An 18641-nucleotide genomic window follows, 5' to 3' on the forward strand; every position below is an offset into this window, starting at 1 on the left:
TCTGATGAGAGTTGTTTGAATTACATATTATATCTGTTATTTTTTCTTCTAATTTTGGATGAATTTTTATTTTTATTCTCATAAGTTATTGGTCTGATTACAAAGCTAGCTAATTTGAGAATGAGTCCCACAGCTGTTAAACATAATTGTTTTCATTTTTTGTGATATTTTAAGGATTCTCCATGATCAATACTTCTAATTCTTTTCTTAGAGAAAATGTTAAAAAGTAAAGGTGTGAGGCTTCTATGTAGTAAACAAATTCTTGGCTTCTCTGGTTCCTTTATCCTGGACCATATTTTCCAGGATATTTTGTCACAACTTCTCCTATTCCCCTCCATTTATAGAGATCGCTAAGTATCAAAGAATACACTAATTTTATTGGGAGGTTCTTATTCAGTCTTTTTTTAGAATTTCTCTACCATTTATCCTCTACAAAAAAAAAATGTTAGTATATAAGTTGCACAGTAGTTTTTTTTTGTAAATGCTTATCATAAATGCTACAATTCAAGATGACCAAATGCACTATGAAGTATTGTTTCTAACAGATTTTGAATACACAATAAAAGCTATGCCTGTGAACCATCCTTCAATTTCACTGCAAATTCATTTTGTCTTCTAGCTTTATTTATTGAGAAAATATCAAGATTACTACAATTTTGTTCTTCGAGTGGTATGTTCTTTTGTTGGTAATTGGAAAAAGATGTCATTATTAGAGCACCAACAACTCATGTTTTTAGATGGTCTAAAACCTATGAGTCATATCACTCTCTATCTTCTTTCTATCACTTTGCCACTCTTAGTATAAATGGAATGTAAATGAGTCACACAAGGTTATTGGCAGACACACACACACATACATACATACATACATATATGTGTGTATATATAAAATTTTGTTTATATAAATATCTGTGTGTATACATACATACATACATATATACATATGTATATATGTATAAACACGCATGCATAAATATATACATGTGTACATGCATGTGTAATTTTGTTTCCTTAATTGATAAATTCTTCACCAAGGAGCCAACCTACTGCACTGTGTTTAGCTGGACTGATCCTCAGAAATTTTTTTTTTTTGGCCAATACTATCCTTCAACTTTGGTAGGTCCTGCCAGCATTTATGCTTTTACTTGCCAGTGGCTTTCAAGAATTCCAAGGACATCTATACCCCATGATTATGGGATGAGGCAAGCTCAGTGGGTCATTAATAGGAATACTAGTTAAGTGGGAAGCTACATAGAAGCTATTTGCTTCACTAACCCCACTTCCCAGCAGCAGACTTTCCTAGCAATAAACTCCTTTATCCCAGATAGGGTTACATCTTTTCTCCCTCCCTACAAACAAATAAACATAAAATAAAAGAGGGCTGTTTCATGTCCATTGTTCCAAAACAAAATATTGTTTAAGGGCTCATCCTTCAAGAAAGAATAGATAGATGATAGATAGACAGGACAGGTAGATAGATAGGAATAGATAGATAGATAGATAGATAGATAGATAGATAGATAGATAGATAGATAAAATAGTTAAGTGATTTCTTTGTTCCAGATATGATGCTAAGCACTAGGGATGCAAAAGCAAGCAAGCAAATAAGCAAGATGTCTCTTCCTTAAGGAGGTTCACATTTTAATGGGGAAAGACAATACGTATAAGGAAGATGTAGAGCTGGGAAGGGAAAAAGTCACCTTTACCATGTCTAGAAATGTCCAGGAGGGGAAGTTCCAGAGTTAAAGTCCTTTCTCAGTTGGGGAGTAATGGAGATTATGGTCAAAGAAAGTATAGATGACATGGCTGGAGATGTCCAGGAAGTGCAGGAGTCAAGGCCTAGTGTCTTTGAGGATTGCTATAATGACTCAAGAGAGCAGGAATATTTGATATCAAGGTATTCTTTAGTTGTGCTGACCCATTAAGATCTTAATTAGCTTCTTTCAAGACCTGAAAAGATGGGAATGGAGTAGGGTCATCATCAGGATCCTTACTCTGTGTCTCGGTCAACTAGTAGCCTATACTCAAGTCATCTAGGACTAGAACTGATGCCATGTTTTCATGGTTAAAAATCATTCCTACCACAGACACAAGAAAAGTAATAATTGTCCTTGATCTTGTAAGGGTGACTTTCAATGGCAGAGTTAATGGCACTAATTGTTTTGGGTTTTTTGGGTTTTTGAGGGGCAGTGGGGTTAAGTGACTTGCCCAAGGGTCACACAGCTAGTAAGTGTCAAGTGTCTGAGGCCAGATTTGAACTCAGGAACTCCTGAAATCCAGGGCCGGTGCTTTATCCACTGTGCCACCTAGGCCGCCCCCCAATGGCACTAATTGTGATCTCATATCCTTCACTGGGGCCACTTTATGGAAACCAGCATTTTAATCTAGAATTCTAAAAACTAGATTCTTGTTTTCTATGGTGGACAACAAGTTCTCTGGTTCAGGGAGGCACATCATCACTGGGGCTATCTAGTCACTTACTGATAAGTTCTTCATGTTCTGAATGCAATTATTTTAAATAGAAGAGCATCAACTACGCAGACAGAACACTAGAGTTCATATATATATTTACTAACTGTATGACCTTGCAGAAGTAACTTAAATTCAGTCTCCTCTCTAAAATTAATCTTGGATTGGATTAATTCTAAAACACTGCTATTCTGTGATTTTGTGTCAGAATCTCCCCTAAGCCCAACTTTGTGATTTATTAATTATGAGTAAGGCACTTACCATACTGAGATTCCTTTAATAATGGCAAAATTGGCCTAATGATCTGCCACTGCTTAATTTGGTTTGTTGAGAGGCAACCTTTATCAGCTCTAAAGGGATATATGAAAATGAGCTATTAATACAAGTTCAACTACATCAAACAGACCACCCAGCTATACCCTACTCTGGGAACGTCCAATATTATATAACAACTTATATTTCCATCATGTTTTAAGGGCATAAAAACCCTGTTCTTACATCAAATCCCATGAAGAAGATAGCACCTTTGGTTATTAGTCTCATTTTGCAGATGAAGGGACTGAGGCTCTAGGAAGTTGGAGTATAGTGCCACACTTGTAATGCAACACTCTCTTTCAATATGTTATACTATAGCAAATTCTTCTTTAATCTCTTTGGAAGGAAAGCAGGGAATCCTATTTTAAATATGGCCTTCCTCTGATACAATGCATTTGCACAATACACACACACACACACACACACACACACACACACACAAACAAACACACACAGTTTTCTGCAATATTAAAAGCAGCCAAAGTTTTGCTGAAATTATAGAGCTTCTGAATGCAGCAAAATTTGCACAAGAGATATATACTGCCAACACCAGGATATTACACTTTATTCTCATATAGAAGACCATATTTCTATCATGGTTCACAAAAGCAGAAAACATAAATCACTATCAGAGAAAGAACTTTCTGAGGTGCTCAGGGTTTTTAAGTATGACTGGATTTAGCCACAGAATTTACACTTTCCTGACGTTGTAGAACAAGTTGCAGCAAAGACTGGGGTCATGACGTTTACTTTCTTGGAGCTAATCTTATTATGACTCCAGTGGAGCATCTGAGCAATAAAAAAAGGCAACAAGACCAGATTGCCTGTGCTAATCCTTTAAACACAAATGGACATCACAAGCCTAGGAAGCCTGCCTCAGGAAACAAAGAAGGCAGAGATCATCTTAACCTCTCCACTCACAAACCTCAAGGGAGGGACACAGGAAAATGAAATTCTCCTTGGTGATGTATAATGCCTCTGTAACATGGACTGCTCTCAGGGGTTTTTTTAAATTCCAAGACCTGGTTGAGTGAGTCCTGATTCTCTTCTCATCAAAACCTCCATCCCAATTTTAACTGCACTACCCTGGGGGCAGTAGACTTCAGCACTCCTTATTTATAGCCAGCCGCAGAATTATTGTATGTAATATTTATCTGGCTCTTCATCTGTTTGCATGCCTTCTGTCCAGTGAGGCTATTGATAGCTAAATCTCTCTATGTGGTAGTTGTGTGTATGTTATTCATTAGTTGTTTGTGTTGGGTTTTGGTTTAATGAGGAAAACTAGTATTTTTCCTTTGAACTCCCAAGATGGGTGGGAATTATATGAGAGGAATTCACTTAGAACCCTCCCCACTATGAGATGTAGCCCAAGCCAAGGAAGCATACAGGGGCAATGGTCATAGCTGGAACCAATTCTACTCAAGGGTCAAGTAAAAGAGAGGTCATTGGGAATGTTGAGATGACTCTTGGACTAAAAGGAGCAGATAGTAACTCATGAGATAGCAAAATAGAACTAGAGAAATCAAGGGATGTCTAAATTAGCTAGGAAGCCAAAAATTAATCAAATGAACTCAAATGATTCTACAATAGGAGCAGCTAGGTGGCACAGTGGATAAAGCAACAGCCCTGGATTCAGGAGGACCTGAGTTCAAATCCAGCCTTGGACACTTGATACTTACTAGCCCTGTGACCCTGGGCAAGCCACTTAACCCTAATTCCTCCCCCCAAAACAAGCAAACAAAAAATGGCTTCTGTAATGTCATTTGTTTTGACTTTTCTCACAGAAATAGTGAAAAGGGTGGGGCTGAGGTGGGGTAGGGATGAGATTTTGATTTAAGAAGCTGAAATGGGAATATGGGATAGGGAAAGAAGGATGAAAGCAAAGTTAATCTTTAGCAACAAAAGAACTTGAAATGCCATAAAAATATTCACCAATCCCATGCCTCAGTATCTTTACTGGAAAACAAGTAACCCAGGGCTACTTAAACTAGGCAAACTAAGGGCTTGACTTGTATGTGGTATAATTTTAGTAGGACTGGGAAAAAGTCCCATCCAAAATTATAGCTGCCCCATCACATTCACTGAAATTTAAAATTCTACTATTACAGATGCAGTCCATCAGCTTTAGCCCCACCTCCATTAAAAGTAAAAGTCCCTTGTTACCCCATCATATTTGCTGGTCATTTACAATTTAGTATAAGTACACTGATGAGATCTTTTCATTGTGGTAAGGTGAGGGGGAAACCCCCCCCCAAATAAACAACAATCCTGACTCTGGAGTAAGAGGCCTTGCATTCAGATCTTACCTCTGACACTAGCTGGGTAAATTTGAACAAGTCACAAGTCACCCAATTAGAAAAAGAAAGATTTGTGATGACCTCTGAGGTCACTTCTAACTCTACATTTATAATTTTATTATCCTTTCCTAAGAGTTGGCTTTTAAATATAAAGAAATTATATAGAGAAGAGGAAGAGACAATGACTGTTCAGACCCATAGAGAGTAATAAATTAGAGTTTAGCAATTATCAGGTTTATAGCTGGGAAGGTCCTTAACCATGTAGTCTAATTCTCATTTTAAAGATGAAGATTTTGAGGACTACCAAGGCAAAGTGAATTCCCTGAAATCATCAGAGTAGCAAAATCAGGGTTAAAACCAGATTCTTGGAAAGTTAAATCCAATGTGCTTTCCACTATTCTATATCCATTCCCATCCTCCATCTAACAAAAACTTTGATATTCCAATGGATCAGTGATCCCATAAATATAGTTCCTCATACCTAGATCCAGCCATGACTTCACATTCAGGGAAACTTGTCCAAGTGTTCCTAGTACTCTTTTCTCAAAGGATTCACCCAACTTGCTGGAGACCTTCCTCTAGATCCTAGCTCCTTATACTGTGGGTCATGACTCCATATAGGGTCTTGTAATTGAATAAGGAATCATAAAATATTTGGCAGCAAGAAAAGGTTACACTTACTTATTTATATGCCTATATAGCCAGGGTTACAGAAAAAATTTCTTGGGGTGAAAATGGGGCATGAGTGAAACATTTTAGAGAAGCCCTGCTCTAGATTGCTCAAGATTGCAACAACCAATAGAGCACTGCAGGCTGGCCATTCATTATGACTGATTCTCAATAGCTGACTGTCCTTCCTCCTTTTTTTTGATAAATCACTTTCATAACATCCTTTATATCAGTTGTTTTAAACATAAATAGAAACAAATTGAACTGTAGTTTGACTTAGAAAACTAAAATTAACAATATCTATGTCTTATGTATTTTTATGATTTTGTTAAGCATTTCCCAGTTATATTTAATCCTATTATGCCACATCGGATGTATTGGGGGAGGGGGCTTCATGCCATGACTTTTACACCTCTGCCTTATATCACATCTCCATACACATCTTCTATAGTAACATGTTTGCACACTACTCCCATTCTCCATGGACCTATTAATACCGCAGAGCCTCTAATTCTTTCATAACTGTGATGTTTTGAAACATGAAAGCTACACAGTTTCAACAGCCTCTTGTTTCAGGAAGAACTCTGCTACTTAGAATAGAAAATGAAGCAGAGTACACCACCTGAAGGTAGAGCCTGATCAGCAAGCTAGGGATGATAGTTCTGATTCTGACCCCAATTCATCAACCAGAACATATCAAGGTATTATTCAGGGCCAGTAAATATGAGAGGTTCTGGAGATACAAACACAAAAAGTAAAATAATTCCTATGCTCAAGAATCTTAAATCTTATCTGGGGTGATACAACTAGTTTTTCAAGTTGGAGAGCCATTGTAATTTCTGTTTATCCCTTTATGTGAATACTACGTTCTTAAAAAACTTGTTTCATGTAAAAGATTCTTTCAAAGAAAGCTTAAACTAGATTGTGAAAAACTAGACTAAAAAACCCTACTTTTTCAAGCTCTTTTTGGATTGACATCAAAATGAAGCTAAGCAAAAACAAAGCCATACCAATGTTGGCAAGTGATTTGGCTGAACCATTACCCACCAGTCTTCTGGCCCATATTTATTCCTATATTATGGAAGTGTGGTCAGAAACAGACTGCTTAGAAGTAGAACTCCCAGGGGGCAGCTAGGTGGTGCAGTGGATAAAGCACCAGCCCTGGATTCAGGAGGACCTGAGTTCAAATTCGACTTCAGACACTTGACACTTACTAGCTGAGTGACCCCGGGCAAGTCACTCAATCCTCATTGCCCTGCAAAATTTTTTTTAAAAGTAGAACACCCTAAACATTAAATAAATTTTAATTTTGAAACTACCTATGGGATCCTGAGCAAGTCACATAATTTCTAGTATCCACATGTTTGAAATGGGATCAGGAAAATGCTACCTACTTTACAAGGTTAATATGAAGAAAGCACTTTTTAACCTTAAGACACTGGAAATGTAAATTATTACTACTAAGAGATTTTCTAATTTCAAGTTTATATTTATTCCATTGTAAATATTGTGAGTGAAGGATCTAGACCTCATATTTCTCCTGTATTCCCCAAAGTTTATATCATGAGGTGGGAACATATAGTAAGTGCTCAAATGCTTATTGTTCATTATATTAGAATTTTAAGACTCAGTTTCTCCCCTCTGGTGAAATATTTTCAATAGTTCACGGCTTGTCTCTCCTTGTTATTTGTTTCTGTGTTTATATTTTTTCTGGCCCCTGACCTTGTCCGTGTATGAGGGATTTAGAGATGCATTACTATTGTAAAATGTTGTCATTGCTGGGTAAAAATCATCTATTTCCTACCATCTGTTTCCTCTTGTTTTCAGAAATAGCCTTCTTATGTACCTCACTTCACTTGGAAAGGTCAATGAATGGGAAAGAACCCCTAGCTTATTTCCCCTATTTTTACATTGTTGTGTGTTACCTAACAAAAAGTTTCCTTGCATCTCAGGATCCCATCATTTGCAAAGTTTTTTTTAGCTCTTGCTATGGGCAAAAACATTTTGAGAGGTAAAAAAATGAGTGAGACTAGGAACTCCTTCTTTGGATTTATAATTCATTGTATGGGCATATAATTTCCTTCAGCTTCATCAAAGGTTATGCTTTGGTAGTGTCCATGGTGCTGATTGCTGGTAAAATGAATAGAGCACTTGGCTCAGAATTGGGAAGACATCTTCCTGAGTTCAAATCTGCCCTCAGGTACTTACTAGATATGTGATTCTGGGCAAATCACTTAACCCTGTTTGCCTTAGTTCTTATTCTGTAAAGTGAGCTGGAGAAGGAAATGGCAAACTACTTCAATACCTTTACTAAGAAAAGCCCAAAATGGGGTGGGTCATAGAGAGTCATACATGACTGAAAAATGATGTAACACACACATGGTGCTGCTCAAGTCCTCTCTTTGAACAGCTAGAAAGTTTCAGAGAAGATTGATAAATGGGGAAATTAGTTGTGGAACTAGAAAATCCAGAGTGAAGAGGGGATATTTGATACAAAAGGGTCAAAACCAGGAATAGCAATAAGGTCTAACTGAGGGTGAACAAAAGGCAAGCTCTAGCCAAAGGTAACAGGAAATTGGCCTAAGGAGACTGTTATCCAGTGTTTTGGAATTATCTCGGTGTGCCACACTTGGATTAAGGTGTATGGGTGTGCATCTAACTGGTCCTGCTCTCACATTTCTTCTTCAGAAGTCCCTTTAGCTGGAGAGCTCCAGTTGCTGCTGCTGTCCTGATTGTTCTCCATGGCAACAACACTACAGCCTCAGCCTCGGACCAAGAGGGAAATAAGACAAGTACACAAATAATTAAATTCAAAGTAGAGTGTGAAAGTGTAGAGGGGTGGTGTGAACAAAGTGTTATGAGAGTTTAGGGCAGGGATAAGTTCTATCTGGCTGAAAGGTTCAAAATATGTCTTCATTCTTCTTCTGTCTGCTGTTATTTTCAAAGAAGGATCAGTTGAATGAGCTGATTTTCAGTAACAATGTAACCTTCCTCCACCAAAATTTCCCCCCAGAAGATTTTCTCACCATTTTATTACAATCTACCAACTTTATTTGCAAGATAGTGAAGATGTAGACAGATTGAACCATAGGATGAGGCCACTGCTGATGTTTATAGCCCATGGCATGTTTTCATTTTTACAACTCCCTCTTCTCAAAACCACTTACGAAACTTGTAAATTTTCAATAATGTCCGTGCAAACAAATTGTAAAAATGGACAGTTTCTATCATCTATCTATCTATCTATCTATCTATCTTCTATCTATCTATCTATCTATCTATCTCTCATCTATCTGTCTGTCTATCCATACATATATGCATATATGTCTTTATATACTCTATAATATATATTATATTTATATATGTTCTCTCTCTCTCTCTCTCTCTCTCTATATATATATATATATATATAAAAAAACCACATTCCAATAATCAAAGAATTTGAAAATTGGAAAGGGAGTTCAGTAGTTATCTCTTCCAAGGAATACTTATTACACCATAACTGATAAGTAACTGTCTAGCCTCAGTATGAAGAGTTCTAGGTAGGAAGAGTCACCCACATATCTTGGAACCCTTTTCACTTTTGAACAGCTCAAATTGTTAGAAAGTTTTCCCTGAAATCAAATCTAAACTAGGTTCTTTGTAAATACCAACCACTGTCCCAGGTTCTGAGGCCAAACAAAGCAACCTATTATGTAACTTCTGAATTCTGTGTTCTCTAGGCTAATCATGCCATTCTCTTTCTTTTTTTTTTTTTTTTTTTTTTTTTTTTTTTTTTAGTGAGGCAATTGGGGTTAAGTGACTTGCCCAGGGTCACACAGCTAGGAAGTGTGTGTTAAGTGTCTGAGGCCGGATTTGAACTCAGGTACTCCTGACTCCAGGGCCGGTGCTTTATCCACTGCACCACCTAACTGCCCCATGCCATGCTCTTTCAATGAATCTTTACATGACATATCCCATTGCCTTCAGGTTTATCCTCCCTAGATATTGTTCAGTTTATCAATGTCCTTCTTAAACTGTGATAACCAGAACTGAACACAATACTCCAGATAAGTTTTCATAGGGGTAGAGTATTTAGGGACTATAACCTCCCTATTCCAAGAAACTATATATCTTTCAAAGCAGCCCAAAGATCACATTAGTTTTTTGTTCTTTTGTTTGTTTGTTTTTGGTGAGGCAATTGGGGTTAAGTGACTTGCCCAGGGTCACACAGCTAGTCAGTGTCAAGTGTCTGAGGCCAGATTTGAACTCAGGTCCTCCTGAATCCAGGGCTGGTGCTCTATCCACTGTGCCACCTAGCTGCCCCCACATTAGGTTTTTTGACTACCACATTACACTGCTTACTTGTATTAACTTCACCATTTTATTCAATCCCCCATAATTTTAGAATAACTACTGTCTAACCATATCTCCTCTATCATGTGCTTATAAAATGGATTTTTTGTACCTAAGTACAAGACTTTTCATTTATTCCTATTGAATTTCATCTTATCTGACTCAATCAAAAATTCTATTCAAACAAGATCCTTTTGATTTCTGATTCTAACGCATTATTTTTTCTCCCAGATTTGTGTCTTCTGTAAACTTGATAAGTATGTCATTTACAGTTGCATCCAAATCATTGATCAAAAGGTTATTAAATATCACACGGCCAAGCACAAATCCATGAAGTGCATGATTGGAGACCTGCCATTTTGAAATTGAACCATTGAAATATTTGGGGTCTAGTGATCCAACCAATTATAAAGCCAAATAGTATGAATTAATTATGTAAAGCTTTGCTAAAATATGAGTAAACTACTACATTCTCTTTATTCTTGGTTTAGCAATCCTGTCAAAAATAAAGGAAATTAGGTTAATTTGGCATGAGTGACATTTTTATTGAGTATATGTCATATGCCTAAAGAGTCTTCTGAACCCTAAGTATTATAGGAGAAGATGATGTCCCACCTGTTCTTAATGTATGCCCACAAAAAAGACTTTGGTTAAATAGAACAAGGAGAAAGTATAGCTATCACCCTCAATTATAAAACAATAGTATTGAGTAGAGACATTGCACATTATAAATCAGTATTATCTTGCACCCAGTGTAACTCCCTTAGAGTTTTCTCTGACCAACATCTGCCAGTCTTTATCATCCCATTTCATAAAAGCTTTCACAAGTCCTTTCTTACACTATGGATTTGTTTATGCTATAAATTCTGGCTTGACCCACCACAATGCCCTATTTACTCTCTCAGATCACAATTTGAATCATACATCCTTTCCTTCAGGTGGATTTTCTCATATGGGTGTGGCACTGACTATGTTCATGGAAAAAAATACCAGGGCTAACCGACCTCACAAGTACTGACAAGAATGTTCCTGTATTTTTGGTCTGTAATCCTAACCTGAACTTAAGCTAGTTCAACTTTTAAGATAGATCAACTACAAAAGAGAAAAAATGAAATTTGAAAAGTTCTAATAGCCTTCCCAATGGAGTTGCGTAGGTAATCATGGCTCTAACAATATCCTCTAATGATCAAATACATGTCTTAATTATGTCATAGAAAGATTTTCATGTTTCTAGAATGTTGTTTCATAACAGATTGTTGATTCATACAGAATCATAGAATCTCAGGTATAAGTGTACTTAAACATCTATGGGTCTCATTTATAGGAGCCAATGATCAAGTGCACAGTAGTTAAAGAGGGAATACTAAGAGTGAAACCATAAGGAATGTTAAAAGGTAGGGTATTATTAAAAGCCAGGATTATCACCTATAGACCATAAGTACTGTTGAGTACAGAGATCAAGAAGAACAATGAGGGTTGGAATAGGTAAAATTAATTCCTGAAATATTTATATAAGATAGGAAACAAAAAGCCATGGAATTTTTTTTTAAATACAGATTGAGATGGTGAAAATGGGGCCTAAAATAGATTAATCTGAGGAGGTTGGATTAGAACTGGACGAATAAGAAAGGTAAGAAGAGAAAAAGAAAGGCAGACAGGCAGGCAGGCAGGCAGGGAAGGGAAGGGAAGGAAGGAAGGGAAGGGAAGGGAAAGGAAGGGAAGGGAAGGGAAGGGAAGGGAAGGGAAGGGAAGGGAAGGGAAGGGAAGGGAAGGGAAGGGAAGGGAAGGGAAGGGAAGGGAAGGGAAGGGAAGGGGAGGGAAGGGGAGGGGGAGGGGGAGGAAAGGGGAGGGGAGGGAGGGGAGGGGGAGGGAGGGGAGGGGAGGGGAGGGGAGGGGAGGGGAGGGGAGGGGAAGGGAGGGGAGGGGAGGGGAGGAATGAAGAAAGGAATAAAAGGGAAGAAGTTAGTAAAGAAGAGTGAAAGGAAAGCAAGTAATAAGTGCTTACTGTGTGACAAGTACTGTGATAAATGCTGGGTATAGTATTCCAAAGAAACAATTTCTATTCTCAAAAAGATTACATTTCAATAAGGGGAGACAATGAATATAAGGGAATGTAGGTGAAGAAAAAGTATTTTGGTCTGAGAAATCAAATGGATGGTAAACAGTTATAGAGGAGTTGAATGACACTTATTTTTCGAAGCAAAAGCAATATTGTTTGAGTATACATCATAGTAAATGAAGTAGAAACTAGGGCTTGGTTCCATGGTGCAATAATTATTTTGAAATGCTTATTGTTGTGTATGTGTTTTTTTTAAGTTCATGGACTGCACATTAAGAACTCTAAAGTAGTAATATAGGATTTCTAGGAAAAGGAATTGGAGAGATACAGTAACCAAAATTAAGTGCAGGTAAAAAAGCATAAAAAGTTGAACAGCTCACACATAATTACTAGGAGAAATCAGAAAAAGAAGTTCATTGGAAAGAATCTCTAGATGGTTTCTCCATTCAAAGTGACCTTGTAATCTATCAGTCATTAATGTGATAGCAAAGAGCATGAATGCCACCCTGTGGCTACTTATAGAAATTATGCTTAATATGGCATAATTTTGCATAATGATATGGTAATGAGGTATTATTAAAAGAAATCACGCAGATGCCAAGAGAAGTATTGGCTGCCCAGGTGAACAGTCATCACTGTTCAGCTCAGGGAGAATTTAATAAGAAAGTTGGGGAAAATGTCTACTAAAATCTCCTGCCATGAAAATAGAAGAAACAAGTCCCTGTCATAGAAACCCAAAGAAATATCTGTGCAAGTTTAAATGGGAAAATCATGAAATAATACTAACTCAATTCAATTAAACAATATAAAATGTAAGTTTCCTCAGGAATACTTGGCATGTTTATAAAACGTTCTCACACACACACACAATCACCTACATTTACAAATACATGTTCACATGTATTTATATACATTTGCATTATTCCCCCTGGTATTTTCTTGGACAGCATATGAGGTCTGGCAAAGCAAATATCAGGGGGCAAATGTGTACAAAACTAGCTAGGTATTAATTTTTTGGCTCATGTTTTACCAAGTAATTGGGATTTGACTGAGTCTTCTGAGTTAGCAGGTTAAGGTGATATTGTCAAATCCTATCATTTTTGCCTTAGAAATATCTCTCTTACATGTTCCCTTTTCTCCTCAAACACTGCTACAACCTTGTTGCTGGCCTTGTAAACCTCATAAATGGACTATTATTATAGCCTGCTAGTTGGCCTGGCTTTTTAAAATCTCTTCCATCTTCAGTCCATCCTCAATCTAGCTGTCAAATGAATCTTCCTGCCCTGCAGGTCTGACCACATTACCCAATATTCAGTAAACTTCCCGTCATTCCCTTTCACCAGCAGGATCAAAAGACAAAGCACTTCATAATCCACCTTTGTAGTTTTCTTAAACTTACTCCCCTCCGTGTACTCTGCTATCCAGTGACACTGACTTCTTTGTTTTTCCTCCCATATGACACTCCATTTCTCAACTCCAGGCATTTTCCTTGACTGACCCTATTCCTGGAATTCTCTCCTCATTTCTGCCTCCTGGCTTGTCCGGCTTTCTTTGTTATAGCCAAATTACCAGCCTCTACAAGAAGCTTCTTCCAAATCCTTAATGCTAAGTCATTCTTTTGGCTGATTATCTCTTATCTCTGAGATAAGAGATACACACACACACACACACACACACACACACACACATATATATATATATATATATATATATATATATATATATATATATATATATATATATATGAGATAGATATATATATATATATGTAAATTTAGGGTGTACCTAGTGTATCAATTCTCTTTCCCAATAAACTGTGAGCTACTAGACCAAGGGCTACCTTTTTTCCTTTTTGTAGCCATAGTTCTTAGGACAGTGCTTGGAAAGGAGTAGGTACTTAATACATGCTTGTTGATTGGACTTCACTTAGGCTCACTAGCCCTCTGAGAGGTCCAGAGAAACCAGATTCAATGGTGCATTTCTCCCCATTATGTTTGTATTTAGATTTTTTCTTGTACATTATCTTTTCCATTGCATTATGAGTTTTTATAAAGAACAGGGACAAATAGGCAGAGCTCCTTGAAATCAAGATCTAAAAGGAAGAAATAACACAATTGCTTTCTTGTGTCACCATAGTAACATAGGCTCTAAAATTATTTAATCTACTTTCAAATTCCATCTCCAAGGTGAGCAGAATCAATGTAAGAGATGAAATATCAGGGTGGTGGTGGCCAGAAGAATATTTAAGTTGTAACCTCAGTGTTCCAAACTTCAAGAATAAGAGCAAAATGATTTGTGTCAGCTTTCTGTTTTAGTTCATTTAGGTGTGCTTCAGTTTTCCAAATGAAAGAACAAAGGGTCACTGAGAGGAATAATGAGTAGTTTATTTAGAATAAATGAAGCAGGGGACATATCACCTCACAATGAATTCTGTGAATATACAGAAATGGTTGCTGATCACCATTCTTAGAGTCTGTCTATTTTGTTGTCTGCACTGTCCTTTCCTACCTTCTTGCTGTTCTGTCTAGTCACCCTCAGCTTATCCATTATTCTCAGAAGTCACCCTGTCAGTTTCTCTCTACTTTCCTTTTGAAAGGGAACTCAAAATCTTGTGTTTTATAGGAAACATCATCCAAGGATCTCCAAGTGTTTTATGAGTATCTCTTCATTTTGAAGAGGAGGAAATGGTATATCCCTACTTTATCACTGGGGAAATTGAACTACATGATCCTCAACTCTCAGTGTTCATCAGTGGTCCACCCGGTTTTCATGATTCACTGTCTAATTCCTAGTCACAAATTAAGAATCCTTCTTTTAACCTACCACACTGTAGGAAAGAGATTAAGCAAGTGGTGGTAGAGTAGTATCAGGAAGAGGAAATATGAAAGGGAAAGAAATGCATTAAAGTAAGAAAAGACTTACCAAGCAATAAAACAGGAAGTTGAGAATGTGGGAGGGGAGGAGGTTATCAATAGGAAAACAAAAACATACATAAAATTAGTGAGTTGTGGGGTGGAGATTTGTTTTCTTTTAGTCTGAACTTATGATTTTGTTATTTTTAGTGAACTCCAGTGCAGGAATGCCAACTACTTATATAGATATGCAACTCATTTATTAATTTAAATTCTTAGAGAGTAATATGAGATCACTAAGTAGTTAAACATTTTACCTGTGGTCCTACTGTTTTCATAGGTAAGACACGAGATGTGAACTCTGTGGTGGATTCTCTACTACACCATGATGGCATTATAACTAAGAGTTATTATTAGATTTAAAAAGGATTATGTAAGACCGCCAGTCATTTTATTTATAAATATTGATTTGGGGGGATGGATTGGAGATGAGAATACAAAAGGGCAATAATTTCAAGAAGCTAATTTGGGAAGTTGTAACAAGAAAGAAATGTAAATCAATTAGTCACTGAAAAAAAGGAAACTGGAAATGAATAACTCATGAGGAAACTGAAAAGAAGACACCTATTTGTGTATGAAGATACATATGGAGATATGCCAAATGATCACACAAGTTCCTGGAATCAAATGGAAGAAGAATTCCCACATTGTCAATGTCTGCAAATGCATTTCTCATTCTGTAAATTAAATCAACCACTTATTTTTCTTGAGGTTGGGAAGCATGTTTCTATATCATTTCTCTGGAATTGTGGATGGTCAGTGCATCAATCAACATTCTGAATTCTGTCAAAATTGTCTTTTTTTCATTGATGTTATTGTACAAATTGTTCTCATGGTTCTGCTCACTTCACATTGCATTAATTCATGCAAGTCTTTAGAGGTTTCTCTAAAACCATCTCTTTCTCTTTTAAGAAAAATTCCATTCCATCCCATCCATATATCATATCTTGCTCATCCATTTTCCCTGGTGATGCTTAATTTATAGTTCTTACCTGCTACTAAAAAAAGTGCTGCTGTAAATATTATTGTATGTAGGGGTCATTTTCCTCTTTAGTTAGTCTCTAGAACATAGAATGAGTAATTATTTTTACTGGATTAAAGGAAATGCAGAGTTTAGTGAATCTGGGGCACGGCTGCAAATTTCCTTCCAGAATATCTGGATGAATTTATAATTTTACCAAGTGTCCTAGTGTGCCTGTATTCCTGCAGCCCCTCAAACAATATCATTTTCTTTTCTTCAACTTTTCCAACCTTATAGTTATGAGATGGAATCTCAAACATTATATTTTCTTTACCCAATTAGTAATGTTTTGCTTATTTCCATATGGTTAGTGATAAATTGGGTATATCTCAGTTCTTAGCACAGATCCTAGCACATAGTATGTAGTTAGTAAATGGTAATTGATAGACTGACTGATTACTTTGAGAACTGTACATTCATATCTTTTGAACATCTATCTACTAAGGTATGGCTCTGAATCATGCATATTGGATTAAGTTTCTTATGCATCTTGGAAATAAGACCTTAATCAGAGAAATTTGTGGCAAAGATTTTTTTCCCTAATCAACTGTTTCTTTTCTAATTTTAATTTCATTGGTTTTATTTATGTGCAAATTTTAAGTTATATAATCAAAAATTGCATTTTATCTTTTGTGATCTTGTCCTCTATCAATTCTTTGATCATGAACTCTGCCCCTATCCATGGTGGGGGTATTTTCTTCCTTGCTTCTTTAATATGTTTACAAGTGAACTTTGATATCTACATAATGTATCCATCTGGAGTTTATCTTGATGTATTATGTAAGTTTGTCATGCTGTGTTCTAGTTTTCTCAACAGGTTTTGTTTAATAATGAGTTTTTATAATACTTGGTGTTTTTCTGTTTATCAAACACTAAGCTACAAAGTGTTTTTTTTTACTTAGGCTGTTCAACTGATCAATCTTTCTATTTTTTACCTTATACCAAAGTGTTTTTATGATTGCTGCTTCATACTATAATTTGATATTTGGTACTTCTTGTGGGTACCATGGTTTAAGAAGGATCTTGACATGTTGGAGTATACAAATAAAGGCAACTAAATAGTACAGCAGAATGGTGGAGTAACAGCAAAAAGTACAGCCAGCTCTTACCAAAACAAACAAACAAACAAAACAAAACAAAGTTCACCAGAAAAGATCTGGGAAATATGCTAAATCTTGATATAGAAATAATCAACCAATAAACATTTATTGAGCTCCAACTATGTACGAGGTTATATGCTAAATGCAAGATACACAAAAAGAGGCAAAAACCAGTCCCTTCCTTTAAGAAGCATACAATCAAATGGGGAAAACAACAAGCAAACAAATACAAAGCTATATACAGGATAAATTATGTTGTTGAGTCATTGCAGTCATGTCCAAACCTTCATGACCCTATTTGGCATTTTCTTGGCAAAGAATAGGATAAATAGGGAATGAGTAAGAGAGGGAAGGTATTAGAATTGAGAGGTTAGGAAAGGCTTCCTGTAAATGCTATTTTAATTGGGACTTAAAGGAAGCCAGAGAAGTCAGTAGGTGGATTTGAGGAGATCATTCCAGGAACGCAGGACAGTTTTCAGAGAAATTACTTTGAGCCAAGACATGGAGTGATCAGAAACTCTAGGAGGTATACGGAAATAGAAGTAAGTTGAGAAGCAGGTAGCTGCAGTGGAAGCTCAGACCCCAAGAGGAGAATGAAGTTTTATTTATAGGTTCTAGCCAAGTCTGAAGTGTGCAGAGCAGTTATTCCTAGTTATTAGGGCAGGAGTTACAGACCAAATTGGAGCCTGCACTTCAGTTCTTCTGAACTAACAGAGCTTCCCAACTGTCTGATAGTGGGTGAATCCAGCAGGAGTCTACTGTTGCATAGATATAATCCCAGCTCTGGGATTTGAAATGTTCAGATCAAGGGGACAGCAAACTAATGTCTCAGAAAAAAAACACAGCTTAAGCAAAAATTCAACTACAAAATTTGGAAGAGATGAAGTAAGAGTTTTAAAAAGAGTTAAATTATTTTATAAATGAAATGAGAGTGCTAGAGGAAAATTAAAAAGAAACGAGAACTGTGAAAGAAATGGAAAGGGCATTAATTGTTTGTCATTGGGGTAAAAAAAAGCAACAAACTCACTGAAAACTAGAATGGACCAAAGAGAAGCCAATGGCTCCAAGAGACAACAAGAAGTCTTAAAAGCAAAGTGAAAAGACTGAAAGTAGAAAAAAAAAAGTTATATATCTCATAGCATAAACAACTGATTTGACAAATAGATGAGAAAAAATACTCACTAAATTACCTGAACACTATGATGAAAATAAAAAAGAATGTAGACGTCTTATTTCAAGAAAATCTCAAAAGAGAGCTGCCCTGACAGTTCCCTATGATATAAAGTGGAAATAGAAAGAATCACTTGTCACCCTCCTGAAAGAATTCCAAATGAAAACTCCCAGGAATATAATAGCCAGAATCCAATTTCCAAGAAAAAAAATACTGCAAGAAACCGAAAGACTTCAGGTGCCTAGGAGCCACAGTCAGGATTACATATGATTTACCATCCATTAATATAAAGA

Source organism: Dromiciops gliroides, chromosome 2, assembly GCF_019393635.1.
Source record: "Dromiciops gliroides isolate mDroGli1 chromosome 2, mDroGli1.pri, whole genome shotgun sequence".
Lineage (NCBI taxonomy): Eukaryota > Metazoa > Chordata > Mammalia > Microbiotheria > Microbiotheriidae > Dromiciops > Dromiciops gliroides.